Genomic DNA, 14,643 nt, shown 5'->3' on the forward strand with positions numbered 1-14,643 from the left:
AATTCATGACAAAGTTCAAAATAGGTAATAATTTTCTGAAGGAAATTTTATATACATAAAATAGCTTGGCTCTCTAAAACCAGATTTCTCAGGGAGTATATTTGGTTTAGCACTAACAATACATATAAAAATAGAGAGGCGATTTATAGAATGCAAGCTGGTTGAGAGTTGCATCACTGGCATGTGTGTGCGATGTTGGTTTTTCTAGGTGTGTGCAGTGGAGGAGAGAGTGATGATCATATCTTTTGATGTGAAAACAGAGATGATTGGAAAGTGACAGACAGCATACCTGTTTGTCTCATCTGTCCCCTTGGGTCAGCACTGAACTTCTCTTTTAGTGGCATTCTAGAAAATCCATCATTTTATAATAGCACTGTTCATATGGTAGATACTCTGCAATTGAAGTGTTATTAATATATAAATACTTTGACAATATAAACCTTTATATCACTACACATCGGATCTTTAAATATCCCTCACTAACAATGTGAGTGTTCTCTGAGTCTCACATGCATGCTTATCACATTAGACAACAATATTACAAACAGCAAGAAGTTAAAAACATACAGTAGAATTTTCAAGAAGATCATATGAAATATGTACATCTCGTCTAGCTTTACCAGTATTTTCTCCTTTTCGTAAGTCTCGAATTTTTTATAACCCTAACTCACAGTTTTGAATGTGTTCTTCATCTCATGCCACTTTTCAGGTACTTGCAAGGTAGGGATGTTAACAGTTGGAGTGACTCTCTGTGGCTTGAAATAAAAAGGCTTCAGCAGTGTTAAACATGAAATTGCATTTTGGAACCTTTATGTTTTCTGAGTCACAAGCCTCAATTAAATTTGCTCCCTTCAGTAGGAAGGGCTTACAATTCTCTGATTTTGAGAAATCTGGTGAAGGATGCTGTAGCTTATTGACTACAGTAAAAAATGGAAGGTGTTCCCAGTTCTGCTCTATGGTAAACTCTGGCACCTAGGGTGACGGAGGGTTTTCTCCCTTTTTAACCTGTAAGGATTATATTAAAATACATATCTGTGAGTTTATTTATGAGCTCCTAAACTCCACAGAGGAGTAACTGGCAAATATTATGATCGTTTTCATACAGGGGAGCCAACTGGGTGTTCTAATAATCTAATAGTTTTTTCCAACCTTCAGATCTATGAATATATGAATAATTTTGCACTTTACAGAGATAGCAAGGTTTAATTCAGTAACATTAGGGGCCAAATCAGAACACCAGGATAGATAATAAGAGAGAAATACAATCCAGGATCTCAGTCAATTTGACTAATTCAGGACACTAGTCTCTCAGGGACACTGGTGTCAGGTAACCCAGAAGTCTCTGTCTGGGCATATTTGTGAAATAGAATGGGTATAACTAATGAAGTAACTCAAGACTTACGGTGCGAAAACTGAGAGGAAAAGATATTCTTTTCTACAATTGGGAATACAGTTAGGTGAATAATTCATAACAAATCATTTATTTATTTATCATATTTTATCTCTTTTTCTGTGCAAGATTTGTCCATATACGGGTCATTATTTTCTCCGATGTATTCATTATTCACTTTATTATTTCTCTGAGCATATTTTGCTCTAAAGATTGTCTGTGAGAAGTTTATTGCAAGCATTTATTATTCAAAATTTGTGCTGTTCATCTTGGAAATGTGTTACCTAGTATATTTTTGTGTTTGCTTGCTGATTGGTTGAGCATAATTCTTAGATTTCCATTGTGAACCATGAATTGGAAACTTGCTTTCCACATTTACTAATAAATATTGTTTATAATTTACTGTGTTGATAAACTCAATTCTTATAAGATCCATGAAGATCTCAAAAGAAATGGTTGCAGCCATTTTATGTTCCTTAAAATATCTGGCATATTCTCATTGGATGTTTTTAGGAGCTAGCATTTGAAAAACCCGTTATAATATTTTTTCTGTTCTAGCTTCATCTTGAGGTCACAATTGAAATGCAAATAGCTCTAGGCAAAGTCAGTCATCTGTCAGAGATACTCTGCAACAGTTAAGACAAAAGAGGAGGCTAGGATAATGGTATATTCTTCATATAACTGGAATATTGCTAAAGCACTTTCACCATTTACTTGATAGAATTTATCACTTAAGCTATACATCTGTGAAGACATTCTATTTACACTATGACAAACCCTGTGTTCATCAAGTTTATTTATAGAGATATTTGTTCAATTCTAATGTTAATTTGTTGACATCACTTGGAAAATTGTCAGTAATATAGGAAATGATATGCATTGCCCATTTGACTTAGTGTTTTGTCTCTGACATTGGTCAACCCAAGAGTTTTCTGAAGGTAAAGGAAGCCTTCATTAGCAAAAATACGATAAACAATCCTTTGAACTCTATCCTCTTCTACTCCCTAACAGACACTGCTCAGTGCCAAAGTTTCCTCACTTCTATGAAATTTGGATTAATACAAGCTCTGACTGAAACTTCTGAAGGCAATTTTGATGTTTTCAACAACTGGCAGAGGAAGAGACCGTAAGGCTTCATGGAAGACAAGTACATTGCGGGGAAGCATCACAGTAACCTATGCTAGTAGAGTTTAATTATCACCAGAATTAAATGTTTTCCTTTCATTTTCTCTCATGAAATTATTCCAAAATGTTTTCTTATGGAATAGCCTGATTTCTGTGGTTTTGCTCTGTGATATCTATTAACATTTGAACAATGCCCTTCTGTTATTAACATAAGTGATGTCTCAAACTGAAGTTAACTCGAAAGTTTTCTTTTCTAACTCCTTTTCTGAAGTCCTACTCCCTGACTGCACATGCCAGGTTGTTCCTTCAGCATTTAGTCTGTTCCAGTTCCTCTTTAATGCTGCTTGATTTCATCAAAGAGTCAGGAAAAACATTGGATTGGTGGCCTCTTTCCTCTCAGTTCTGAGTGCTCCAAATTTTTCTCCCGACATACAGAATGGTCACTAAATGTGGGACTAGGCTGTCTGGCAAAGTATGAAAAATTGAATTAGTTTTGTGATCATATGCAACTAACCTACATTACGTGATATTTGAGGGTTGAGTAATTAAAATTGGGATAACTGCATTTCCTATGGCATACTATTTTTATTAACATCCAGCAGTACTGGATATAGGTTTTTGATTTCTTGCATAGTCTAAAGTTATTTTTGTGCAAATGATGTATAAAATGGTTAATGGCTTTCACTATGTTTTTGCGTGACAACCGCTTCTTGGAAGCATCTGTTTAATTTTTCCTTTAAGGCAATCAAAAACACAACTGAATCTTTATATGCTCAGTCATTGTGAACCTAGGGAAGGAATTCTCTGAGGAAGAAGCTGCTATTAATGGTATTTGTGAATCAGCACAAAAAGGCTTTGTCTGTCATGGCATATTCTATTACTATTCTTATCATCGCCAGTAGCAAAACAGAATGAGGGAAAAATCCTGGTTTAGTGAAATATCAGTCATCATTCCCTGTGGCATGTTGATTTTATATGGTTTTGAAGAGTTTAGGAGAATCTGGCTTTATGTTCAAAGTCACTGAAGCTCCTGGTGAATGTGTATATACTAATCAATACACAACTGAGTTGTGTCATTGCCAGCAGTTGCATAAATTATGTGCATAGCTGTTTCCTGGGTTGGTCTAACTGTAGGTATGTAGTAATGGGAAGACATCAGTTGCACAGTAACAGTAGATTGTCCTAGAGCAACGCACCAACTTCAGAAAGTTGACTCATCTCAGTTGTGAATGCAGGCTGTCAGAAGAAGAGTAAAGAACTGGAAAATTCATCACAATATAAAAAATATTTAGCATATTGAAGAAACTATTTGTATCCGAAATCACAGAACCACAGAATGATAGAATGGTTAGGGTTGGAAGGGACCTCAAAGATCATCTAGTTCCAAGCCTCTGCTATGGACAGGAACACCCTCCACTACACCAGGCTGCCCAAAGCCTCAGCCAACCTGGCCTTGAACACTTGAAGGGATGGGGCATCCACAACTTCTCTGGGTAGCCTGTTCCAGTGCCTCACTACCCTGAGTGAAAAATTTCTTCCTTAGAGCTAATCAAAATCTCCCCTCTTTCAGTTTAAATCCTTCGCCCCTTGTCCTGTCACTACAAGCCCTTGTAAAAAGTGCCTCTCCAGCTTTCTTGTAGGCCCCCTTTAAGTACTGGAAAGCTGCTATAAGATCACCCCAGAGCTTTCTCTTCTCCAGGCTGAACAGCCCCAACTTTCTCAGCCTGTCGTCATAGGAGAGGTGCTCCAGCCCTCAGATCATCTTTGTGGCCCTCCTCTGGACTTGCTCCACGTCCTTCTTGTGTTGGGGACTCTAAGTTCTGTATGAAGTCTATACATTCAGTGCAAGTATATTACAGAAGTATGCTAATTCTAATTAACCTTGTCAAATGGAATTCATTCAGTTGAAAAACTGTATAATTATAAGTGGTTTTCAGGCTGTGTCCAGGAAACCTCTTAATGCAAAGATGGATATACCTATCTACAAAAACTGAAAACCAGAAGGAATTTAGCACATAGAGAAAACTGAAGAGGAAAAAATTGAATTCTAGTTGAAATACGAAGAAAAGCAGAGAGCTAACAAAACAGAGTTTTGACTTTGAATACTTTGAATTTTAGCAGATGGCAACCTCTTTGATAACACTCTGTATTCAGCTCTTTTTTCCTCTTCACTCCTCAGATTTCAAGCTCGTCAGCTCTTTTTCACTCTGTTGCCCCGTCCCCCATGTCTCATTTTCCATGATTCCTCACATCCCTTGTGCAGTTTCCACCCCCACCATCACTCTATTATTAAGCTGCAGTTACTGGGTCTTCCCTTCCTGCCGGTCGCCTCTGTGAAGTCCTCCCCTTTCAACTGTCACTTTCAGCACTCTTTCCTTCACTATGAGTTGTTTTTTTTTTTTTCCCTTCAGTGTCTCTTTTGCTCTTAGTGAAGTCAGTTCTTTCATCTCTGTTATCTGGTCAGCTCCCCACCATCTCAGTTCTCACTCCCACAAAGTCTTTTGAAGGAATAAGTTCAAACAACGATCTTCTGTGCTCTGCTATTATGCCCACCTTTGCCCTCCAAAACTAGCTACTTTCCTTCTCCCTGTACACTGATTTTATCCAGAGAACTTTTCTCTCTCCTTTCACTGACTGAGTCAACTGATGCCCTCCTCTCACAGCCCAGACTGTCCCACCTACCAATTTCAAGGGCACACAACTGTGGTTTCACTGGCATAAACTTCTCAGGTGTTTATGAAAAGGTGCTAGCAACTATCAATGAATGACCGCTGTGGCTTGCTAAACAGCAGAAGATAATTTTTCTTTAATTCGTGTCAAATGTTTTCATAATACAGAATGCAGCAGAGGAACAGGTAAAACCATGTTGAGATCACACCAGAAAACATATGCTTATTTCCAGACTTACTTCCGAGGCACAGGTACTGCTTGTTTCAAACTAACCCAGCATGAAAACGCATTTTGTCTGTCTACAGAGAATTCAGACAGCATGTTTCCTTAAACTCTTATAAAACAGCTGAAGTCTGGAATAACATCTGTGACGAGTCTTAATCAGAAATAGCCTAAGATATTTTGCAGGAGGGGAAATAATATTATATCCAAGTTTAATAAGTGTTTACAGCTCTACTTTTCAAGAAGACTATTTGGTGGGCTTTTGTGCTTACAATATTTCTGTGGAATATATACTATATTTAATTTATTTCTCTAAAACATCAATATCTCTGTCATCCATAACTCTATTATCAACAGCTAATTTCTGATTTCTTAATTGTATGTTATCACATATAGTTTCAGTAATGAACAATGTCCCGTGAGTGCAAATGGATATTCTGAAGTAAAGATAGTCACACTTCAAAGCTATCCAAAAGTTTCAAATATCATTCAAATTACTTTGATCTGGAAACTGTGTTAGAAACCTCACAGCCAAAGATCTTTCCCCTATTGTTCCACAGAACAGGACTGAAAATGTGAGTCCCTTAAGCAGAACTCTACTGCTTTTCTTAACTAAGGAAAATGATGCGTGGACACCTGGGGTGTATTTATCTTCTTTTAAGTTCACAAACCCTTAAAAAACCTTTGCACTGGGATTACAGCTGCCAAGAGTAAGAAAATTCTGTCACATATACGAATGAGAGATTTTGACTTTTGGGCTTTCTTCTGAGTTGAATTGGAAATGAGAAGTTTGAAACACTTCAGTAGGAAAGGATTTTTAAAATTAATGGACAGAAATGTTTTGTTTCAGCAGCACTAAGGTTTCTTATTCTTTCACCTTTTTATTTTATATATTAAATGATACCAAAATATTTTCAGTATTTTAGAATATTTCAATATTTTGCAGGAGAAAATTTTTCAAAATTGTGTATTGTGAAAATGTAACAATAGAGTATCTTGCTAATGTCAGAAATTTATTCTTGTTTAAAAGTACATTATAACAAAATAAACATATTTGCCAAGTATTTTGCTTCCACAGAAAACACCTTCTAAAGAGGCTTTTATTAGTTTTATGGTTTTTATTTTTTCCCATCTGAAAACTTCTCCAGATTTGAAAAGGTACTTAAATACGCCTTTAGACTATTCACAAAAGGGAACTTAACATTAAAAACAGCAGAGACAGTCTAACTTAATTTTATTCCTTGCTAAGATCTAACTAATGTAATTCAGAGGTCTGGATATAATAAAGTGTATGACAGGGCTAAATCCTAATGGCTAACCCACAATAGGTACCCTTGGACAAAACCACCAGTGTTGCTCAAGATGTGCTTACAGGCAAAGGGCTTTATATTCAAAGGTATGTGTGTGCAGAATTATAATAATGTCATGACCAGAGTGCCCATAGCATTATATTGAAAAAAAAAAAGGAAATTAGTAAAAAAATCTGAAATATTTAAAAAGTGCAACTGAGATTGCAATATTTTTCTCTCTCCATAAATACAATTTTGTATTTATATTCAATATATATTATTGAATATTGAAAAATATTAAATATTCATTTACTCAGACAAAATCCATTAATGATAAAATTCCTTTATTGTGCTAATTGTATCTATGTTCAGAGCACACTCCTTGGTAGGGAACTTGTCTTGCTAAATAAGAATATATTTTTCACCTACTTTTCCAGTTTTATAGAACTTGAGTTACGTTATCATATTTTTGTATTCATGTTAGTAGCCATTTTTTTTTTCTAAATTACTTACATATTTGTATATTGACTTATTATTAAAAAATATTTCATTTCCTAAACTTAGATAAATTCCAAGTTTTCAGAAAATATGGATGTGTAGATCAGGCAGAAGTGATCAGATCATGCTGTTTTCCTTTCTACAAGCTGCTGCCATTAATTATATCCATACCATTTCCTAATGCAATATTCAAGCAAATAGTTGGCTAATGACAGAAAGGATTGGGAATGGTTAAATCGTGCGTCATACCCGTAAATAATTATGTGAAATGTTGTTGAGAAGTAGGGAAAGTCTTTGAAGGAGATGATGAGAAGATTTGCTTGGAACATAATTTATATTCAATGACACTGTTGAAGCGACATTTTACCTGCTGTGTGATAAATTTACTTAACAGAGCTGCTTGGAGCCTGAAACCACGCTGAGTGTAAGGGTCTGAGCAGGGATGGCTGGGGGTGGCTGGACAGAGGCTGGGCAGGGGGTCTGAGGGCACTATCCTAAGAGGTCTTCTGGGGGGCAAGGAGAAGAATAAAGGAAAGTGCAAGGAGGAAGGGAGAAGGAATGGTAGAAGAGATGGGACAAAGGTCATATCCTCCACTGCAGCCATCAGGGACAAGTCTTGGCCCCTCACTTAGATGAGTTGTGAGGAGCTGAGAAGGGCTGTAAAGGAGGAGAGCAAGGAGACCTCTTCCCTTGACTATGTCCACTACTTGCCCACTACGTCCCACCAGTTCTTCTTTCACCACCCACTTTCACTCACATTTCAGTTTTGTTTAGTTCATTTTCCCACCGTGTCAGAGCTGTTCTCTGGGGTCTGGACAAGCCCATCAGGTAATGACCAAAAGTGAAGAAGTTGTTCCACATGAGCCTGCTCATGATGCTAACTCTATCCCTCTCATGTAGCACTCATTACTTAAAGAACTCCTCAATCAGTTTTAGTTCACCATATGGGTGGACAATGCAAGATAGACACAGAGAAAAACTGTTGCTTTTGCTGCTCAGAATATACAATCACTGCAAGAAACAGCACTAGTTTATTTGTGAATAGTATGGGTTGGCGTCCTTGCCCTTGGGCTAAGGTATAGCCTTGCAAAATAGCTTCGTAACTACATAATACCACAAAATTAGCACAATAGTATATAAGTAATTTCTGTATGCATTATAGAAACTGCAGTATAAACTGCCAACACTTTACACTAAAGACTATCAATTCATGATGATTAGGCTGGGTTTTCTTTTCTTTCCATTTGCTTCATAGGCTCTCAGCAGTGTCTGAACGTTGTGAGTGTCATAGGGACAGCAGGCAACAGCGAACAACCCAGGAGAAGTGTCAACTGAGAATTGATTCCCGGGTCATCAAGAACAACCCCTCTGTCGTGGTTTTAGGCTGATCCAGCAACTAAAACTCACACAGCCTCTCCTTCTCCAATAAAGTAGAGAGGAGAGAAAAAAAAAAAACCAAAAGGACTGAGGGTTGAGGCAAGAACAGAGGGAGCACCCACCAACCATGGTCCTGGGCAAAACAGGCAGCGCTTTTCTCAAAGCAAAACAGTTTATTAATGATTACTTAGAAGGACAAAGGGAAATAAAAACCGATTACTTGAGAGGACAGAAAGAAACAAAACCAGATCTTAAAACCGACACCTTCTCCCCCCCCCACCTTCCTTTTCCTCCCGGCTCTACCTCCTCCCCCCAGCAGCACAGGGGGCAGGGACTGGGGGAGTGCAGGTCAGTTCATTCCGTGCTGTTACTGCTGCTTCTTTCTTAAAGGAGAAGGAGTCCTTACACCCTTTTCCCCTGCTCCAATGGATCCCCTACCCACGAGGAAAAATCCACAAACTTCTCCAACGTGAGTCCAGCCCACTGGAAACAATCCTTCCCCACAGATTGCTCCGGTGTGGGCTATACCACAGTCTCGGGTACTTAGGGAGCTGCAGCCACTCGCTCCGGCGTGGGTCGTCACGAAGACTCCAGATGCCTCTCTGCCTTGCCGTGCCCCCAACACGACCATCCTCGGGCTCAGGCATCTTCTCCCCACGGGCTGCGAGTGGGTCGCTGCTCCACCGAGGCCGTCCTGGTTGCAGGGGGGCAGCCTGCTATCTCACCATCAGCCGCAGGGGAAACTCGGCTCCGGCACACCTCCTCCCGCTCCATCCTCACTGACCTGCTGTCGATGCAGCTGTTTCTCTCAGATCTCAGTCCTCTCCAGGTGAACTCAGCCCAGTGGGCACCCTGGGAGTGGGGTGCCCCCGAGTTCCCCAGCTGGCTCCGCCGCCGCCATTCTCCGTGGGCGGCGCCGGCCCGACGCAGGCAGCTGCCCGGCCGGGAGCCAGGGAGCGGGGGCAGTGCCCTCCTCCCTTCTCTGGTCGATCCTGGGCGAAGCACCTTTTCCGGTTCCCTTGTCCTGACTTAAATAGGGCAATTCGCAGAGGCGCCCTATTGGCTCAACCCCGAGGGGGATGGCAGTCTGATCCGGTGGCCAGAACTAAGCCTAACCCGGATCCAAAACCGGGGAGGTCACAGGGAGCAAAATCCCTCTCCTGCCACCAGAACCACCCCCCCCTCCACATCAAACCATGACACCCTCTTATTCCAAGCATCTAAAAGAAATGACCTGTGGAGCTGGACAGAGCCCAAATCCCATTTTTTTTCAGGCTGGGATCAATGACTAACTTAGCTGAATGCTTTCAGAAACAGCAGGAAGTGATGAGTAGAGTGCTTGCAAACATTGTGAGACACCGTATCTCTTATTGACCAAGTGTATTAGAAATGACGAGAAAATCATTGGAGCTGTGTTACAGTTTACTGACTCCCATGGTGGAGGGAGGGAGTGAAAGTCCTATATCTTCTGTAACAAAGATTTCTGAGGTAGACATGGCCTTACCTCAAAAAATGAAGTGTGTTATTAGAGATAACAATATAAGGAGGTATAGGTCATATAAACATTCCAAGTCTTTGATCACAGTCACATATTGGGATGTGCTTGTTATCTGTACTGTATACCATGGCTGTCTTGGAGGACAAGCTGCCCCAAAAGTCACAATTTTAATCTTAGCCACAAATGGTGGATGTAGTCTCACATAAATTTGCAGTTTGTAGCTGTTTATAAAAATGTCTGCCTTGGAGCGGCAAGCTTGTGCTAGCATGTCTGAGTCTAACTTTACACCTCTCGGAAAAAAGGTAAACAGCAATAAAAGCATGCTCAGATGAGCAAACACAGCAGTGAGGTATCTTTCCAAAAGAGTGCTATGAGAAATATTGGAAAAAATATTAATAATAAAAACCAGATATCATTCATGTTTTTTTTCCAGAGCCTAACACAGAGCTTCACCCAGAGGGAAAGCTTTCTATCACCAATAAAACTAAACATGGGTAATTTCTGTGACATGGAAATACCTCTGTGTATTCGTACATCTGAGACAGTCTTTGATGTCTTTGGATTTATTCACAATTCTTTTTTCTCTGTCATGCTAGTCTCTTGAACTGAAAAATAAGTGTGCTTAGCACAACATTTGTAATGACATTTACTCAGTTATTTTATGTTTGCAGCCATTCGAGCTTTCTTTTCCCCCTTTGCCTCAACTTTTCTGTTATAATGAATAACTTTGCTGTGTAGCACCATGTAAAGATGTTGTAAAAAGGCTCTTAATTTACACAGGTAATATATTCTCTATATTGCATGGTTTTATATGTCCATACTTCAATACCTGTAATATCACAATGAGCATTATATTCTGAAGCATCCATTTACTCACTGAAGTAATTTTAGATAGGTTTTACAATAACTGTTCCGTACAGTCAATACCATCATGGAATCATAGTATCCTAGAATGGATTGAGTTGGAAAGGATCTTAAAGAACATCTAGTTCCAACCCTCTGCCATGGGCAGGAACAAGTTTCCCTAGATTAGGTTGCTCAAAGCCTCCTTCAACCTGGCCTTGAACACCTCCAGGGATGGGGCATCCCCAACTTCTCTGGGCAACCTGTTCCAGTGTTTCACCACCCTCAGAGTGAAAAATTTCTTCCTTAGAGATAATAAAAATCTGCTCTTTTTCAGTTTAAAACCATTATCCCTTGTCCTATTACTACATGCCCTTGTAAAAAGTCCCTCTCCAGCTTTCTTATAGGCCCCCTTTAAGTACTGGAAGTCTGCTAGAAGGTCTTCTTGGAGCATTCTCTTCTCCAGGCTGAACAACCCCGTCTCTCTCAGCCTGTCTTCAGAGGAGAGATTTTCCAGATCCTGGATTGTCATTGTGGCCCTCCTCTGGACTTGCTCCAACAGCTCCATGTCCTTCTTATGTTGGGGGCCCCAGAGCTGAATGCAGTACTCCAGGTGGAGTCTCCTGAAAGCAAAGTAGAGGGACAGAACCACCTCCTTTGACCTGCAGCCCAGGATACAGTTGGCTTTCTGGGCTGTAAGTGCACATTGCCAGCTCATGTTGAGCTTCTCATCAACCAACTTCCCCAAGTCCTTCTCCTCACGGCTACTCTCAATCCATTCTCCACTCAGCCTATATTTGGGCTTGAGATTGCCCTGACCCATGTACAGGACTTTGCACTTGGCCTTGTTGAACTTCAAGAGGTTTGCAAAGGTCCACTTCTGAAGCCTGTCAAGGTCCCTCTGGATGGTATCCCTTCCCTTCAGCGTTTCTACCACACCACACAGCTTGGTGTTATCAGCAAACTTGCTGAGGCTGCACTCAGTCCCACTGTCTATGTCACTGACAAAGGTTTTAAACAGTGCCATCCCGAGTACCAACCCTTGAAGAATACCACTGGTCACTGATTTCCACTTGGACATCGAGATGTTGACCGCAACCATTTGAGTGCGACTATCCAGCCAATTCCTCATCCACTGAGTGGTACATCTGTCAAATCTATGTCTCTCCAATTCAGAGAGAAGGAATATCATGTGGGACAGTGTCAAATGCTTTGGACAAGTCCAGGTTGATGATGTCAGTTGCTCTTCCCTTATCCACCAAGGCTGTAACCCGATCGTAGAAGGCCACCAAATCTGTCAGGCATAATTTGCCCTTAGTGAAGCCATGTTGGCTGTCACATATCACCTCCTTTTTTAACATGTGCCTTAGCATAGTTTCCAGGAGGATCTACTCCATGATCTTGCTGGGCACAGAGGTGAGACTGACTGGCCTGGAGTTAGCTGGGTTTTCCTTTGTAAAAATCAGGGTTCAGTTTCCCCATTTCCAGTCAGTGGGAACTTCACCAGACTGCCATGACTTCTCAAATATGATGGATAGTGGCTTGGCAACTTTATCTACCAGTTCCCTCAGGACCTGCGGATGCATCTCATCAAGTCCCATGGACTTGTGCGCCTTCAGGTTCCTTAGATGGTTTTGAACGTGATCTTCTCCTACAGTCCAATCATTGATTGTAAAGGTGACCCAAGACATACCACTGTTGCAAGTTTCTCTATTATAATACTTTCCAGATTGAGTAATTTCATTCTGCTTAGTGGCATCCTGTTGCTTTTGGAAGTAAAAGCTTCAAAAGGTATATCTCATCTCTATCAAGAATAGAGTGCAGGGAAAAAGATGACTCCTACACAGCACATGATGCAAAATAATGTGATGCAGCCTACAAGGAAAGAGTTAACCCAAACACCAAGTAAAGAAACAACTGAACATGAGTCTGACTGTACGTGACAGAACAAAAAATGAAAGTAGACTTTTCACACAGATGGAGTGGAAAAAACCCCACTGTTTTTTTCACAGGACAGGAAAATAAATTCTGAGGAAGTTAAGTCAATCGATGGGCTAGAGGTCCTGTGGAAATGTCTGAGAAGAGATAGTGTCGTTGCGTAGATGAAAGGAGACTACGTCACAAGGAGTTATTGCCAACATTTCTAGGAAAGAGATTTTATAGGAGGGAGGGTCCAACATGTCCTGCTGAGTGAAAAATGTAAAATGTACTTGGGTGCAAAGCACGCAATTGTGCAAACACATCAAGGAAGGAACTTCTGTTTTTCAGTCTGAATAGAGAAGTCTCAGGAGCAGACATCAGGAGGAGGTACTGCAGCAACAAGCAGAAAAATTTGCTTTATTATAGCACTGAGAGGAGATACACTTTGCTTACGTGACCTCCTTACCAGCGAATTGGTGGATTCAGCCCTCCCAGTATTCCTCATGTCTTGCTGGGATCTGTGGCCATTCATTTTGCCTGGGGATTGACACCTTCAGCAGTCTTTCCCTGGCTGATGGACAAGGGCTGCTCCTGAGGATGAGGGGAGAGAGAAGGCCTTAGTCCCACGTCTTCATCCTCTTGACTATCTGCATTGGTGCTGTGTGCAATAAATCATTCTAGCCAGAAGGAAAATCTTGAGTTGATGCTATCTTCCAAAGCTGAGCTCAAGGGCCTTGGGACATAACAATACTGCTGTAGTGATGGGAAAAGTGATAGTCACTGCCAAAAGAAGTGATGCATCGTTAACTTAACTAATACCAAATTAAGCATGGTTATTCTAATTTTTGTGAAAAAGGCAGTACTTTGTAAGAAAAAGGGAGGCAGATCCTGGAACAGTATTCTTGCAGTGACAATGTTAGAAGATAGATTTTGACAAAAATTGTTGATTTAAATTTGTTTGTAATCCGACATTTTCCTTTCAGGTCTTAACATCAAAAATGAGTGTCTCCAAGGTGAGATAGGATTTGAGAATGCACTCATGCATCCTCAGCCTCCTACTACTTGCTTCTGTGTGCATCTCACAGGTACAGCTCTTGAAGATGTAACTTCAGAATCAAGATCCATGTAAGTCTCTTGAAAACATTAAAACATTTCAATAAATAAAATTTCACTTAGAGTGCTAATAGCATGTTTTTCATGTCTTTGTCCTTGTGCATTTGAGAGATATCACCATGAAGTTTAAACATGTCTTTGCATAGCAAACTAGGTAAGTCAAATCTGCTGGCATCTTGCAAATTGTGAATACATGTTTCTATGTATTATGTTCCATAGGTTACTCAAGCTGTTTGTTTGCATAAAAATATTTCAAGTGCTTTCCAGTTAACTCTTAAGTCTTTAGTTAAGCCTTTAGCTTTTCTGCATGTTACAATAACCATGACTTTGAAAACTTGGTCACAACTGTCACAACTGTCCCCAACATAAGAAGGACATGGACCAGTTGGAGAGGGTCCAGAGGAGGGCCACGAAGATGATAAGAGGGCTGGAGCACCTTTCCTATGAGGACAGGCTGAAAGAGTTGGGGCTCTTCAGCCTGGAGAAGAGGAGGCTCCGGGGTGACCTTATAGCGGTCTTCCAGTACCTCAAGGGGGCCTACAAGAAAGATGGGGAGAGGCTGTTCAGGAGGGCCAGTTGTGATAGGACAAGGGGTAATGGTTTTAAAATAGAGGGAGGTAGATTCAGGTTGGATATTAGGAAAAAATTTTTTACCATGAGAGTTGTAGAACACTGGAACAGGTTGCCCAGAGAGGTGG

This window comes from Tauraco erythrolophus, chromosome 5 (genome assembly GCF_009769465.1).
Source record: "Tauraco erythrolophus isolate bTauEry1 chromosome 5, bTauEry1.pri, whole genome shotgun sequence".
NCBI lineage: Eukaryota > Metazoa > Chordata > Aves > Musophagiformes > Musophagidae > Tauraco > Tauraco erythrolophus.